Source organism: Microtus oregoni, unplaced genomic scaffold (genome assembly GCF_018167655.1).
Source record: "Microtus oregoni isolate MIOR12 unplaced genomic scaffold, Mior012 000105F_ref0000443, whole genome shotgun sequence".
Lineage (NCBI taxonomy): Eukaryota > Metazoa > Chordata > Mammalia > Rodentia > Cricetidae > Microtus > Microtus oregoni.
Genome location: NW_024544720.1, coordinates 2,178,799 through 2,190,853, shown reverse-complemented (window position 1 = coordinate 2,190,853; position 12,055 = coordinate 2,178,799).

Below are 12,055 nucleotides of genomic sequence, written 5' to 3'. Positions count from 1 at the left end.
AGAAAATCTTGGGACTAGTATCTGAACTATATAAAGAATTCTTTCAAATCAAACTACCCAAATAAAATATCTGCCTTAATAGAGGACTAAAGGTTCTTAAACCTGCTGAATTCAATCCATTTTGACTTTGACCCTTTTTTAACACAGAGTCTCACAGGCTGGCCATGAACTCACAATCCTCCTGCCTCAGACTCAGGGCTTGAGTAGACACTTTCCCAGAAAAGATATACAAATAGACAACAAATACAACAGAAGATATTCTATATCATTAAGGAAACACAAATAAAAACAAAAAACAATTGGAAACCTTTAACACAACACCCATATATTGTCTTCCAAGGCTCAAGGAACATCAGAAGAGGTGGTGCAAAGAATATAAAATCCTGACAATAAGAAGGGGGGGGCATGAAACACTATCTTATGGACACATATGGCTTTGCACTCATGAATTCCTAACAGTTGTGTTTGCCTGCATAGGACCTAAACACAATCGAGACATTAAACATTCAGTGATAGATCAGGAGGAGTTCTTCGGGCCCAGGAGAGCTAATGACAATCAGACTTTACTGAGGGGGAGTAAGTCATTGTCTGCAGCGATGTAGCAACTGGTGAGTTGTTCATGCTTCAGAAGATCCTTCATTATATAAATGCAAAAAAAAGAAGAAGAAGAAGAAAAAGAAGATCCTTCACACTCATGCCCATGCATTCAAGGAGTCCTGGTTAAGGTCAATGAATCATAAAACAAAAACAAAAAGACATGAAAATGGAATGAGGATTTGGTGGAGGAATGGAGCAGGTGGTGGAAAGACATTAAGGGAAGGTAGAAAGATAACTATGTCCAGAAAGTGTTTTATACATGTATGAAATTGTCAAAGAATACTACTGATGAAACCAATAATGAGGTCCCATTTAATGTCCACAAGGATAATGACAGAATAACTATAATAACTTTTAATTAGAAATGTTTATGTGTATAAGTTTCTGTTTGTTTTGCCTGAATGTATATCTGTGCACCATTTGTATGAAATGTGCCTGCATATCTCCTGAAATTTGAGTTACAGACCATTGTGAGCTATCGTGCAGGTGCTGGGAATTGAAACTGGGTCATTTGAAGAGCATCTAGTGCTCTTAACTGATGAGCAATTTCTCTAGCCACTATAATACTTTTATAGTTTTATTTTTGTGATACTGAAGAATGAATCCAGTGTTGTCAGAAGTTTTTGTGCTGCTGGCAACACCCCAAATAACACACAGAGGCTTAATATTAATAATAAATTCTTGGCCAATAGCTGAGACTTAATACAACCTAATTTTTACATTTAAATTAACCCATATTATTTCTCTAAGCTTTGCCACATGGCTTGGAACCTTTTCTCAATATGACATGTCCATCTTGCTTCTCCTCACATCTCTCAATAGTTCAGACTCCACCCTCCTTCTGCCCACCAGACTTGTTACTACCTATTACATTTAAATTAACCAATATTTCTTATCTATGCTTTGTCATATGGTTTGGAACATTTTCTCAGTATGGCATGCCCATCTTGCTTCTTTCCGCATCACTCACTAGTCCAGATTCCAACCTCCTTCCTCCCAGCATCCTCCTAGTCAGGCTCTCCCACCCAATTGCTTCCTGCCCTGCTATAGTTCAGTCGGTTCTTTCTTAACAAATGAGAATAATATATATTCTCAGTGTATAGAAAGATTATTTCACAGAATTTCCCCTTTTCATTTAATTAAAAAGGAAGACTTGCCCTTAACATAGTAAAACCACATATAATAAAACAATTAAGAATCATAGTTACAATATCCAGTCCATTTGTATTTGGCAAACTTAGAGAAAACACTCTATTATCTATCTTCTCTTTGTAAATCTAAAGTTTTACACCTAATTTACCTTTTATCATGATGAATGAAAACTTTAAGTATGACTATCTAGCCTTCAAATCTGTCAAAGGCCCCAGCAGGGTGAAATATTACCTACCAATAGGGACATCTGGCTGCCTGGACAGTCACCCTAAGTTCATCTGAAACACTGGAGCATCTCACTTTGACTTACAGGCCTGGTATATCTGACAGATATTTTTGAGAAGCAGGAAAATTTGAAAGACTGTCTGAAGCATGACTGATAAAAAGTCAGAAAGAGAAAAACTGGGGTTCAACCTCAAGATCTGAAAAGCAAAACAGCCAGCCACTGGGTCTTACCTCGACCTCAGTCCAAAATGGGGACCCTACCTCCAGGAATCTCAGAATGGGACTGTTTCTGAGAGCTGTTTCCTCCCCTTTTATAATCCTCTCTACATCTGGAATTAAAGGCATGCACCACTAGAATTAAAAACATGCACTGCTTGGTTTCTATGGCAACTAGTGTGGCTATTGGGATTAAAGGTTTGTGTTACCTCTGCCTAGCTGTAAGATTGACCAGTGTGGCTGTTTTACTCTCCCGATCCTCAGGTAAGCTTTATTTATTAAAATACAATGGAAGTGCCACTAAAACTGTCTTACTTTCTCTTGGCACTGTTTGGCAATCACTTTCTTTTGTGTCCTGCTGGTCTACTTTGGACAGTATATGGTCAACAACTGAGGCAAGGGCAGTTTTTGCTCAATGTCTAGCCTTTGCCTAATGAAAACAAATTCCATATGGAGGTTCTTTGATGCCCATCTAATATGGGATGCCCTTCTGTATATGTGTTGCTTTTATTGGATAATGAATAAAGTTGTTTTGGCCAGTGGCTTAGCAAAGTAAAGCCAGGTGGGAAATCCAAACAGAAATATATAGAAAGAGCAGGCAGAGTCAAAGGAGACACCATGTACCTGCCAAAGGAGGCAAATGCTAGAATCTTATCAGTAGGCCACAGCCTTGTGGTAATGCATAGATTAATAGAAATGGGTTAATTTAAAATGTAAGAGTTATTTAATAAGAAGCCTGAGCTAATAGAACAACCACTGTCGTAATATAGTTTCTGTGTGATTATGCATGTCTGGATGGCTGGGAAACAAACAAACAGTCTTTGCTTACACCCATCAACTTCTCTAAAGTAAATTGGTGCTGCCAGGAGCAGACTTGTCTCACTATCAAGAAAAGCCTTATGTTATTAAAGCCATTTCAAATGTCATATTCTGTAGGTCTTTGAAATGTTTGAAGACTATCTATCTAAATATATTTGTATATGACCTTGAAAACGTACATTCATGACTAAAATTTGACTATTATGGGTAACTATTATTCTGTATTTTGTAATTATACATTATATTTTTAAATTAGTTAAATGATAAAAATACCCTAAATAAGAATAGAAATATACATATAGTATAGCAAAAAGAATTTTAAACTTGTATTAATAAACAAAAATCCATACCAAGGTAAAATTTTTAAGACTAGTATTTGTTTTTAACTTTTGTAGTTTAAAAGTAGATTGACTAATCTACCCTTTTATCCTATCATTTCTATATTCCCTCCATTTTTTTCAGAACAAGATCCCTGAATCTAATCTCCTTTGTTCAGCTTTTTTCTTGACCATTACCAATAACAATTTGTAACCAACCCCCTTTAAATGATAACGAACACCCATAGTCAATCTTTTAGAAATGGGGGTATTGTTTTCTCAAGACTGCTTCCTGTTGCCTGTGGGTGCTGGCATCTTTGAGAGAATCTTGAGAAAATAAGAATAATTGTTAAGGGTTGGCTGGAGTATTATGTAGAGTAGCCCCAAAAAACCTGCTTCTGGGCTCAGTTCAGGGTTCAGGAGAAAAACTCCATAGAGTAGGAAGCTTAGGAGTTCGTCTGAGGGATTTTAGAAGAAAGAATGGGTCAAGTATACACTTTGATTGAATGCCAGCACACTTTATTCTCTCATGATGGAATCTGCAGTTTCTTTGTTCTTCACAGCTTATAAAAACCCACAAAATATTTCAGGCATTATATATCATTTTTTAAGTAAATGATAAGAAACAGTCCTCTTTACAGTTTTAAACAATAAATCCAGATTAATTGTCACGTAGGAAAAAAGAGCACTTTCGGTAAACTTTCAAATTAGTGGGCTACAAACTGCAGCTGCAAACTGAGGAGTCTTTCTTTTGTCTAATCTATAGGGATAGTCTTATAAAATTAAAATATTAAGGAGGCTAAAAGATATAAGGAAATTATGTGTTATATCCTATACTTCTAAGTGTATAAGACATCCCAAATATTTGTGGTTAGTTGTCCTAAAGGCCGGATGGACTTTCTTGCACTGGAGACTTGTTTGTTTATAAAGAGCAAAGTGACCTAGAAAGAGTACAGCCCTTCTAACAAAGAAGCCCTTCTCAGAAAGAGTTGCAGGGCAGTGGGGTGAAGGCTTGGCAGGCAAGCTACTTAGCACTCTCCAAAGCACAGTGACATTAAAAGCATTTTAAATCTTAAGATAAATTTTTCTGTCCTTCATGTAACACTTGACCATAAAAAAGGAGGCTTGTAAACTAGCTATGAAGTTAGTTTCTATTTTGTAGCTAGCCTGATCAGTCAGGGAATCTTATTCCATGGTCATAAAACAAAGGCCATAAAACTGAGGTTAGGAATCTTGCAAAGAGCTAATTACTGTCCCTGGCACTGCAATTAAGTTACTTCTCACATTTACCTTGGCTCAACAAATCACACAGCTGGCTACAAGTCCTTGTAAATAAGATTGTATTTTTCTGGTAATACCTTATCTTAAAATCCATTAGTAGGACACCTAATCCGATCTAAGGCTTTGAATTTTTGTATCAATTGATATGTATATGACTATATTGGCAGCTGGGGAAATTACAGCTGATTTCTTAAGCTGTGCTCTAAGACAGGTCTTATTGGAAACTTTTAACTTCTGACTTGGTCAGTATCTTTTTGTATTTATTTTATTCATCAAAACTTTATATAGGGTAACAACATATTAACTGGACAATACAGTTAAGGAAGAGTCATCCTCTTGACAATCTACAGATAAAAATACCCAGTAGATTGGGAATGTATTCATAAAATACACATATAATATATGAAGGCTGTGGGAAGACATGCAAATGAGCACATGTGTGAAATTACAGGCAGAAGCAACAGATGTTCTAGAGTCTGTATATCTCACTGACTATGCAAAAGGAGTTTCTCTTCTCAGAAGTTAATTCTGGTGAGTTGGCACCTTAAATATCAATTGTTAAGTCCTGTGATAAATGATAAAGTGTCTCAGAAATTCTGTGAGGTTGTATCATTTCAGTCAGAATCCTTGAGGCCATTCTGGATGCTGGATCACCTGGGCCATCTATTTTTATTGATTTCTTGTCCCCTTGTTCTGAAAATATATAAACTTTTAAAGATAAAATTAATTACCTTTAATATAAGCTTAGACTGCATTAATATAAGTATAGACTTGCATTGTACACAAGTCAGACAAAGATGATTTTTGTTTTATGTTTGAGCAGGTAAAATATCCATCACCTGTCTTGTAGTTTTCTGGGTTTATTTCTTTAGGCCTGTAGCTAGGATTTTCAGGGGGATTTCCTGATCCATATCAACCTGGAGTGAATCCACATAACCTCTAATTTCCTGTGGAAATAAAAGCAAAGCCTCTTCCCCAAAGTTCTATATATATATATATATATATATATATATATATATATATATATATATATGTTAAGACATTTCTAAAATATATAGGCGGGTTTAGTACAATTATTTTTTTAAGATTTATTTCTTTATTATGTATATAACATTCTGCCTCCATGTATGCCCGCATGCCAGAGGAGGGCGCCAGATCTCATTAAAGATGGTTGTGAGCCACCATGTGGTTGCTGGGATTTGAACCTCTGGAAGAGCAGCCAGTGCTCTTAACCACTGAGCCATCTCTCCAGCTCCCAGTACAATTATTTTTATAATTTTTAGCAGGCAAAAAAAATAAAGACAACACAATAATATACAGAATCCAGACTCTGTGTATTTTCCATTTTTACTTGGCTTTTTTTATATTATTTTATTCCCACTTTTAAAGACTTTATTATTTTAAAATTATATTTTTATGACTGCCTATACCATTTCTTTTTTCTTTACCAAGTCTATGTATGTTTTTGAACACACTTTAACCCATTTAGAGATTTTTTCTCTCTGAATCTGTCTTTACTGTGTATCTGTAATCTTTCTGTGTGCATGAGCCTTTAAACTGCTAAAGGGTGTGGCAGGACCTCTGCCTCTGTTTTGGCAGCTGGCTCCACCATGCTTGTTTCTCTAAGAGCCTAGCTTCATGGCAGAGTTCCATTGCAAGAGCCATGTTTAATATCCAGCCTTCCCTCGGTTTGTGTTTTCTTCATTACCTCCATTTCATTCTTCAAGTCTTGAACCATTTCCCTTACCTGTTTGATTGCTTTTTCTTGTTTTTCTTGGGTGTCTTTGAGAGATTTATTCATTTCCTCTACCTTTTTGTTTGTCATCTCTATTTCTTTATGGCAGTTTTCCCCCTCCTGTTTAAGGTCCTCTATTATTTTCATATAGTTCCATTTAAAGTCGATTTCTTCTATTTCTTCTGGAGTAGGGTGTTCAATTCTTCTTGTTTCAGGATCCCTGGATTCTGGTGATGTCATGTTGCCTTTCAGGTTGTTGGAAGAATTCTTGCATTGGTGCCTGCCCATCTCTTCCTTCAAATGGAGCCAGAAGAGGCCTGGTGTCTTGGTCCAGTCTTTGCTGTGACTGACTCTCTGGGTGGATCTCCTCAGTGCAGAAGCAGGAACTGTTCCTGTCTGGATGAAACTCCTCATCACTGAAACAGGGAAGCCTGATAGCCCAAGGACACCGCAGACAAAAGGGGAAACGTGGTGGACAGGGCGGGGTCGAGTAGAACACAGAAAACCCTGTAGCACAAGCTGAAGGTGCCCACACTCTCTTGCAGGGACCTTCAGGCCTGCCCTGCAGGCAAACACTCACCCCTTTGGGTGGGTAGCCTCAGTGCAGGAGCAGTAAACTGTTCTTGAGCCAAGGACCATGCAGACAATAAGGCAGGCTTGGGGGAGGCTGGGTCGTGTGGGATCCAGATACCACTCTTGGGAATATACCCAAGAAATGCTCTATCATACTACAAAAGCATTTGTTCAACTATGTTCATAGCAGAATTATTTGTAATAGCCAGAACCTGGAAACAACCTAGATGCCCCTCAACGGAAGAATGGATAAAAAAAGTTGGAATATGTACGCATTAGAGTACTACTCAGCGGTAAAAAAAAAACAATGACATCTTGAATTTTGCATGCAAATGGATGGAAGTAGAAAACACTATCCTGAGTGAGGTAACCCAGACCCAAAAATATGAATGTGGTATGTACTCACTCATAAGTGGATTCTAGCCATAAATAAAGGACATTGAGCCTATGAGATCCTAGAGAAGCTAAATAAGAAGGTAGACCCAAAGAAAAACATATAATTATCTTCCTGATACTGGAAGTAGACAAGATTGCCAGGCAAAAATTGGAAACTTGGGGGTAAGAATGGGGTGGGGATAAGGGGAAATGGGGAGAAAAAAGTGAGAAGGGGAGGATGGGGAAGAGCTTGAGGGAATGGGATGGTTGGGATGGAGGCAGGGTAGATATGGGAGTAGGGAAGTATATATCCTAATTAAGGGAGCCATTTTAGGGTCGGCCAGAGACTTGACTCTAGAGGTGATCCCAGGTGTCCATGGAGATGTCCCCAGTTAGATCCTTGGGCAGCTGAGGAGAGGGAGCCTGAAATGGACCTAACCTATAGCCATACTGATGAATATCTTGCATATCACCATAGAAACTTCATCTGGCGATAGATGAAGCTAGAGACAGAGACCCACATTGGAACACTGGACTGAGCTCCTAAGGTCCAAATGAGGAGCAGAAGGAGGGAGAACATGAGCAAGGAAGTTAGGACCGCGAGGGGTGTGCCCACCCACTGAGAAGGAGGGGCTGATCTAATGGGAACTCACCAAGGCCAGCTGGATGATGGAGCTTGTGATCAAACCGGACTCCCTGAATGTGGCTGACAAGGAGGGCTGACTGAGAAGCCAAGGACAATGGCACTGGGTTTTGAACCTACTGCATATAATGACTTTGTGGGAGCCTAGTCTGTTTGGATGCTCACCTTCCTAGACCTGGATGGAGGGGGGAAGACCTTGGACTTCCCACAGGGCAGGGAACCCTGACTGCTCTTTGGACTGGAGAGGGAGGGGAAGGGGGATGGGGGGAGTGGGAGGGAAATGGGAGGAGGGGAAGATGTGGAAAATTTTAATTAAATAAATAAAAATAATAATAATAAAAAAGAGCCATGTTTATCGCCCCAACTCTGCAGAGTTTTGGGGTCCACATTTCCCTGAGTAGTGCGCCACCTGCTGCTCATAAACCATTTAAGTGTTTCATTTAAGTGTTCAGGAGCAGGGCCTTTTAAAAGAGCCAGGAAGCTGCTTCTTAAAGGAGCTGAGCAGCAAACAGAAAAGGCATTTACCAAGAAGCCATGCTTGACTCCATTTTTGTATGTTTAGAATCCTTTTTAAAGTTTTATCAGAACTTATGTAGAAGTTCCAGGCCAATGTTGTAATGCCATTTGTTGGCACAAGTTCCTGTCCCAAACAAGCACACAGAGTCTTAATATTAATTATAAATGCTCGGACAATAGCTCAGACTTGTTACTATTACTTTTAAATTAACCCATATTTCTTATCTACGCTTTGCCACATGGCTTAGAACCTTTTCTTAGTATGGCCCATTTGCTTCTCTCTGCATCACTCACAAGTCCAGATTCTGCTCTCCTTCTTCCCAGCATCCTCCTAGTTTGGCTCTCCTGCCCAACTATAATCTGCTCAGTTCTTTCTTAAATAATGAGAGTAATACATATGCATGTGTACAAAAAGATTATTTCACAACAATCCAGGTTCACATGAGTTTAAGTAAGTCCTTTACTGCTGATATATATACATATATATATATATATATATATATATATATATATATATATATATCCCCATCTGGAAAATAATTGGTGTTGGTTTGAATGTGGAAAATTAAACCTTCCTGCACTGGTGAAAAAATGAAAAATATAACAGTCACACGTGAAAAATTTGGTGGTCCTTTAAAAAGTTAAACAAGAAGTAAGTAGCTAATAATTCCTCTCCCAAAGAATCAAAAATGACCAAACAATACTTGTATATTAATGTTTACATAAACTCTAAGCATAATAGACAAAAGGTATAAATAAGCCCATTGAAAATGCACAATTAAATGTGGTATATGCATTTAATTGGATCAGCTTAAGAAGAAGAAAATTTGACAAATGTATGAACCTCAATTACAGAAAAAGATAAATTTGAAATAATTTATTTGAGATATCTAAAATAATCAAAATTGCAGAATCAGAAGAATATTATTTTCCAAGGGTAAGAAGCAATAAGGAGTAGAAAGTCAGTCTCTTGTGGATTTGGAGTTCCAGTTTGGAATAAAAGTTATGGAACTGAATGTTAGATATACAGCAATGCAACTCCATACTTGAAAACAGTGATTTCTGCTTGAAAACAGTGATTATATATATATATATATATATATATATATATATATATATATATATATATGGCATGATGGAACATACCATATATATTGTATGCAGGTCTACCTACAATACAGACCAGGTTGTCTCTCCCTCCTGAGTACTAGGATTAATGGTATGATATAGGTGGGTCATCTGTCTATGCGTTATTTTCATTCATTAATAAAGAAACTGCCTTGGCCTTTGATAGGACAGCAGCTTAGATAGGCAGAGTAGACAGAACTGAATTCTGGGAGGAAGAAGGCAGTGAGCCAGACGCCATGCCTCTCCTCTTCAGGCAGACGCAATAGCTCTCCTCTCCAAGATGGACGCAGGTTAAGATCCTTCCTGGTAAGATACCACCTCGTGGTGCTACACAGATTATTAGAAATGGGTTATTCAAGATGTGAGAATTAGCCAGTAAGAGGCTAAAGCTAATGGGCCAAGCAGTGTTTAAAAGAATATAATTTGTGTGTCGTTATTTCGGGGCATAAGCTAGCCAGGAGGCTGGGAGCCGAGCAGGATGAAAAGGAGGCCTGCAGCTCCTACTACACATGGTGGAACATACCATTAATCCCAGCACTCACGGGGGAGAGACATGCAAGTTCCAGGCCAACCTGGTCTACATTCTAAGTTCCAGGCCAGCCAGGAACACATAATGACACCCTGTCTTAAAAAAAGATATACACTTTACTGATGTGGAAAGTCCTTTTGGATATGTGTTGCTTTTATTAGACAATGAATAAAGCCAATTCTGCAAATGGTGTAGCAGAGCAAAGCTAGGCAGGAAATCTGAACAGAGATATATAGAGAATAGGCAAAGTCAAGGAGACACCATGTAGCTGCCAAAGGAGACAGACACCAGAACCTACTAGTAAGCCACAGCTTCTTGGAGATACACAGAAATTGTATTAATTAAATCACTTCTTGGCTCATTTAGCTCTAGTTTCTAATTAGCTAACTCTTATATCTTAATTTAACCCATTTCTAGTAATCAGTGTATCACCATGTGACAGTAGCTTGCCGGGTAAAGTTCAGGCATCTGTCTCCAGCGGGGCTACATGGCTTATCTCTGATTCTGCCTTCTTTAACCCAGCATTCAGTTTAGTTTTCTCCATTAATCTGTACATCACCACAAGGTCATGGCCTACCAGCAAAGGTTTAGCACGTCTGTCTCCAGCAGCAGCATACAACAGATTGGCACCCACCTAGCCAATTAAAATTCACTTAAAAACATGAGAGAGCTTAAAAAGGAATTCTAGACACAAAAATATAGAGTGTAACATAGCTTCTTGCTGTTTGCTGGTAGCATGCTGCAGCTTCTTTAAGAGAGGTTATCCTGACTCAGCAATAGCAAAAAAAAAAAAAGCCATGCCATTTTGAAATACTGGCTTTCTGGGCTGTGCTGCCAGCACAACCTCTGGCTTTTTCAGGAGACTGAGTATTTGAATAAGGTTTGTGAACAACATGCTACAGTTTACTTGGTGGCAACATGGACTGGTTGTGTGCCTAGAGATGGGGCATTGTGCACAGCTCTGAGAAGAAGGAGTGAGCAGCGATCCCACACTGGGCTGGGTGGGGCAAGTACCAAGTGCCATATTTCCCCTAGCAATGGCACAGCTTCAGTTTTTAAGAAGCGCTTAGCATTTTAAGAAGTGTTCCTGAACAGAAAAGAATTACATGTACACAATAGGACAGATTCAGACACAAAAGAACTCTAAATGTGTCACAGTGTTGAATAAATGGACATAGGCTTGGGAGAGAGAAGGAAAAGAATAAAAGAAAAAGACAGAGTACAGATAGTCATAGATTAAAGGAGTAAAGAATAAAATAAATATTAAAAAATAATAGAGTAAAAACCAAAAAGCCACACAAAGATGCAATATACACAGAAAGTTTGGATTATGTGTATTATTGTGTTTTCTTTGAATTTTTTGACTGTGAAGGAGCTAAGTAACCAACATATATACTTTAAAGGTATTTTGTTTCCAAAAGTTGGGTATAAGGATATGTTGCTTTGATATGTTGCTTTGGAAAAGAGGTTCTTATTTTGTTTCCACAAGGGATGAGAACCTGTGGACTAATGTGGTTTGATAGACCACAATCCATGAAGAGGTCACCATGAACATCCCCAAAATTACTTCATCCAATAAAAAGTAGGATGCAGTTTGGAGAACTATGTCCACATTCCCAAATATTGTTTATAAATTTTTGCTTACATTTATAGGGTGATATGCTATAGAGATTTGCATTGGTATGGATCTTGGTTTATTGATACAAACTTAAGATCAATTTTGATATATATATATATATATATATATATATATATATCTGCTCTTGATTAAGGTATTATGTTTGTACAGCTCATTTAAAAATGTAATATAAAATTAAGAAATATAGGTAGAGAGTCATCTATAACAGTCAAGCTTGTAGTCATGTTAGTTATATTTTCTAGATGTACAGAGATATATTTCAGGTGGATAGGCATTCTTCAAACCTTTCCAAAACTACAGAATATGGCAT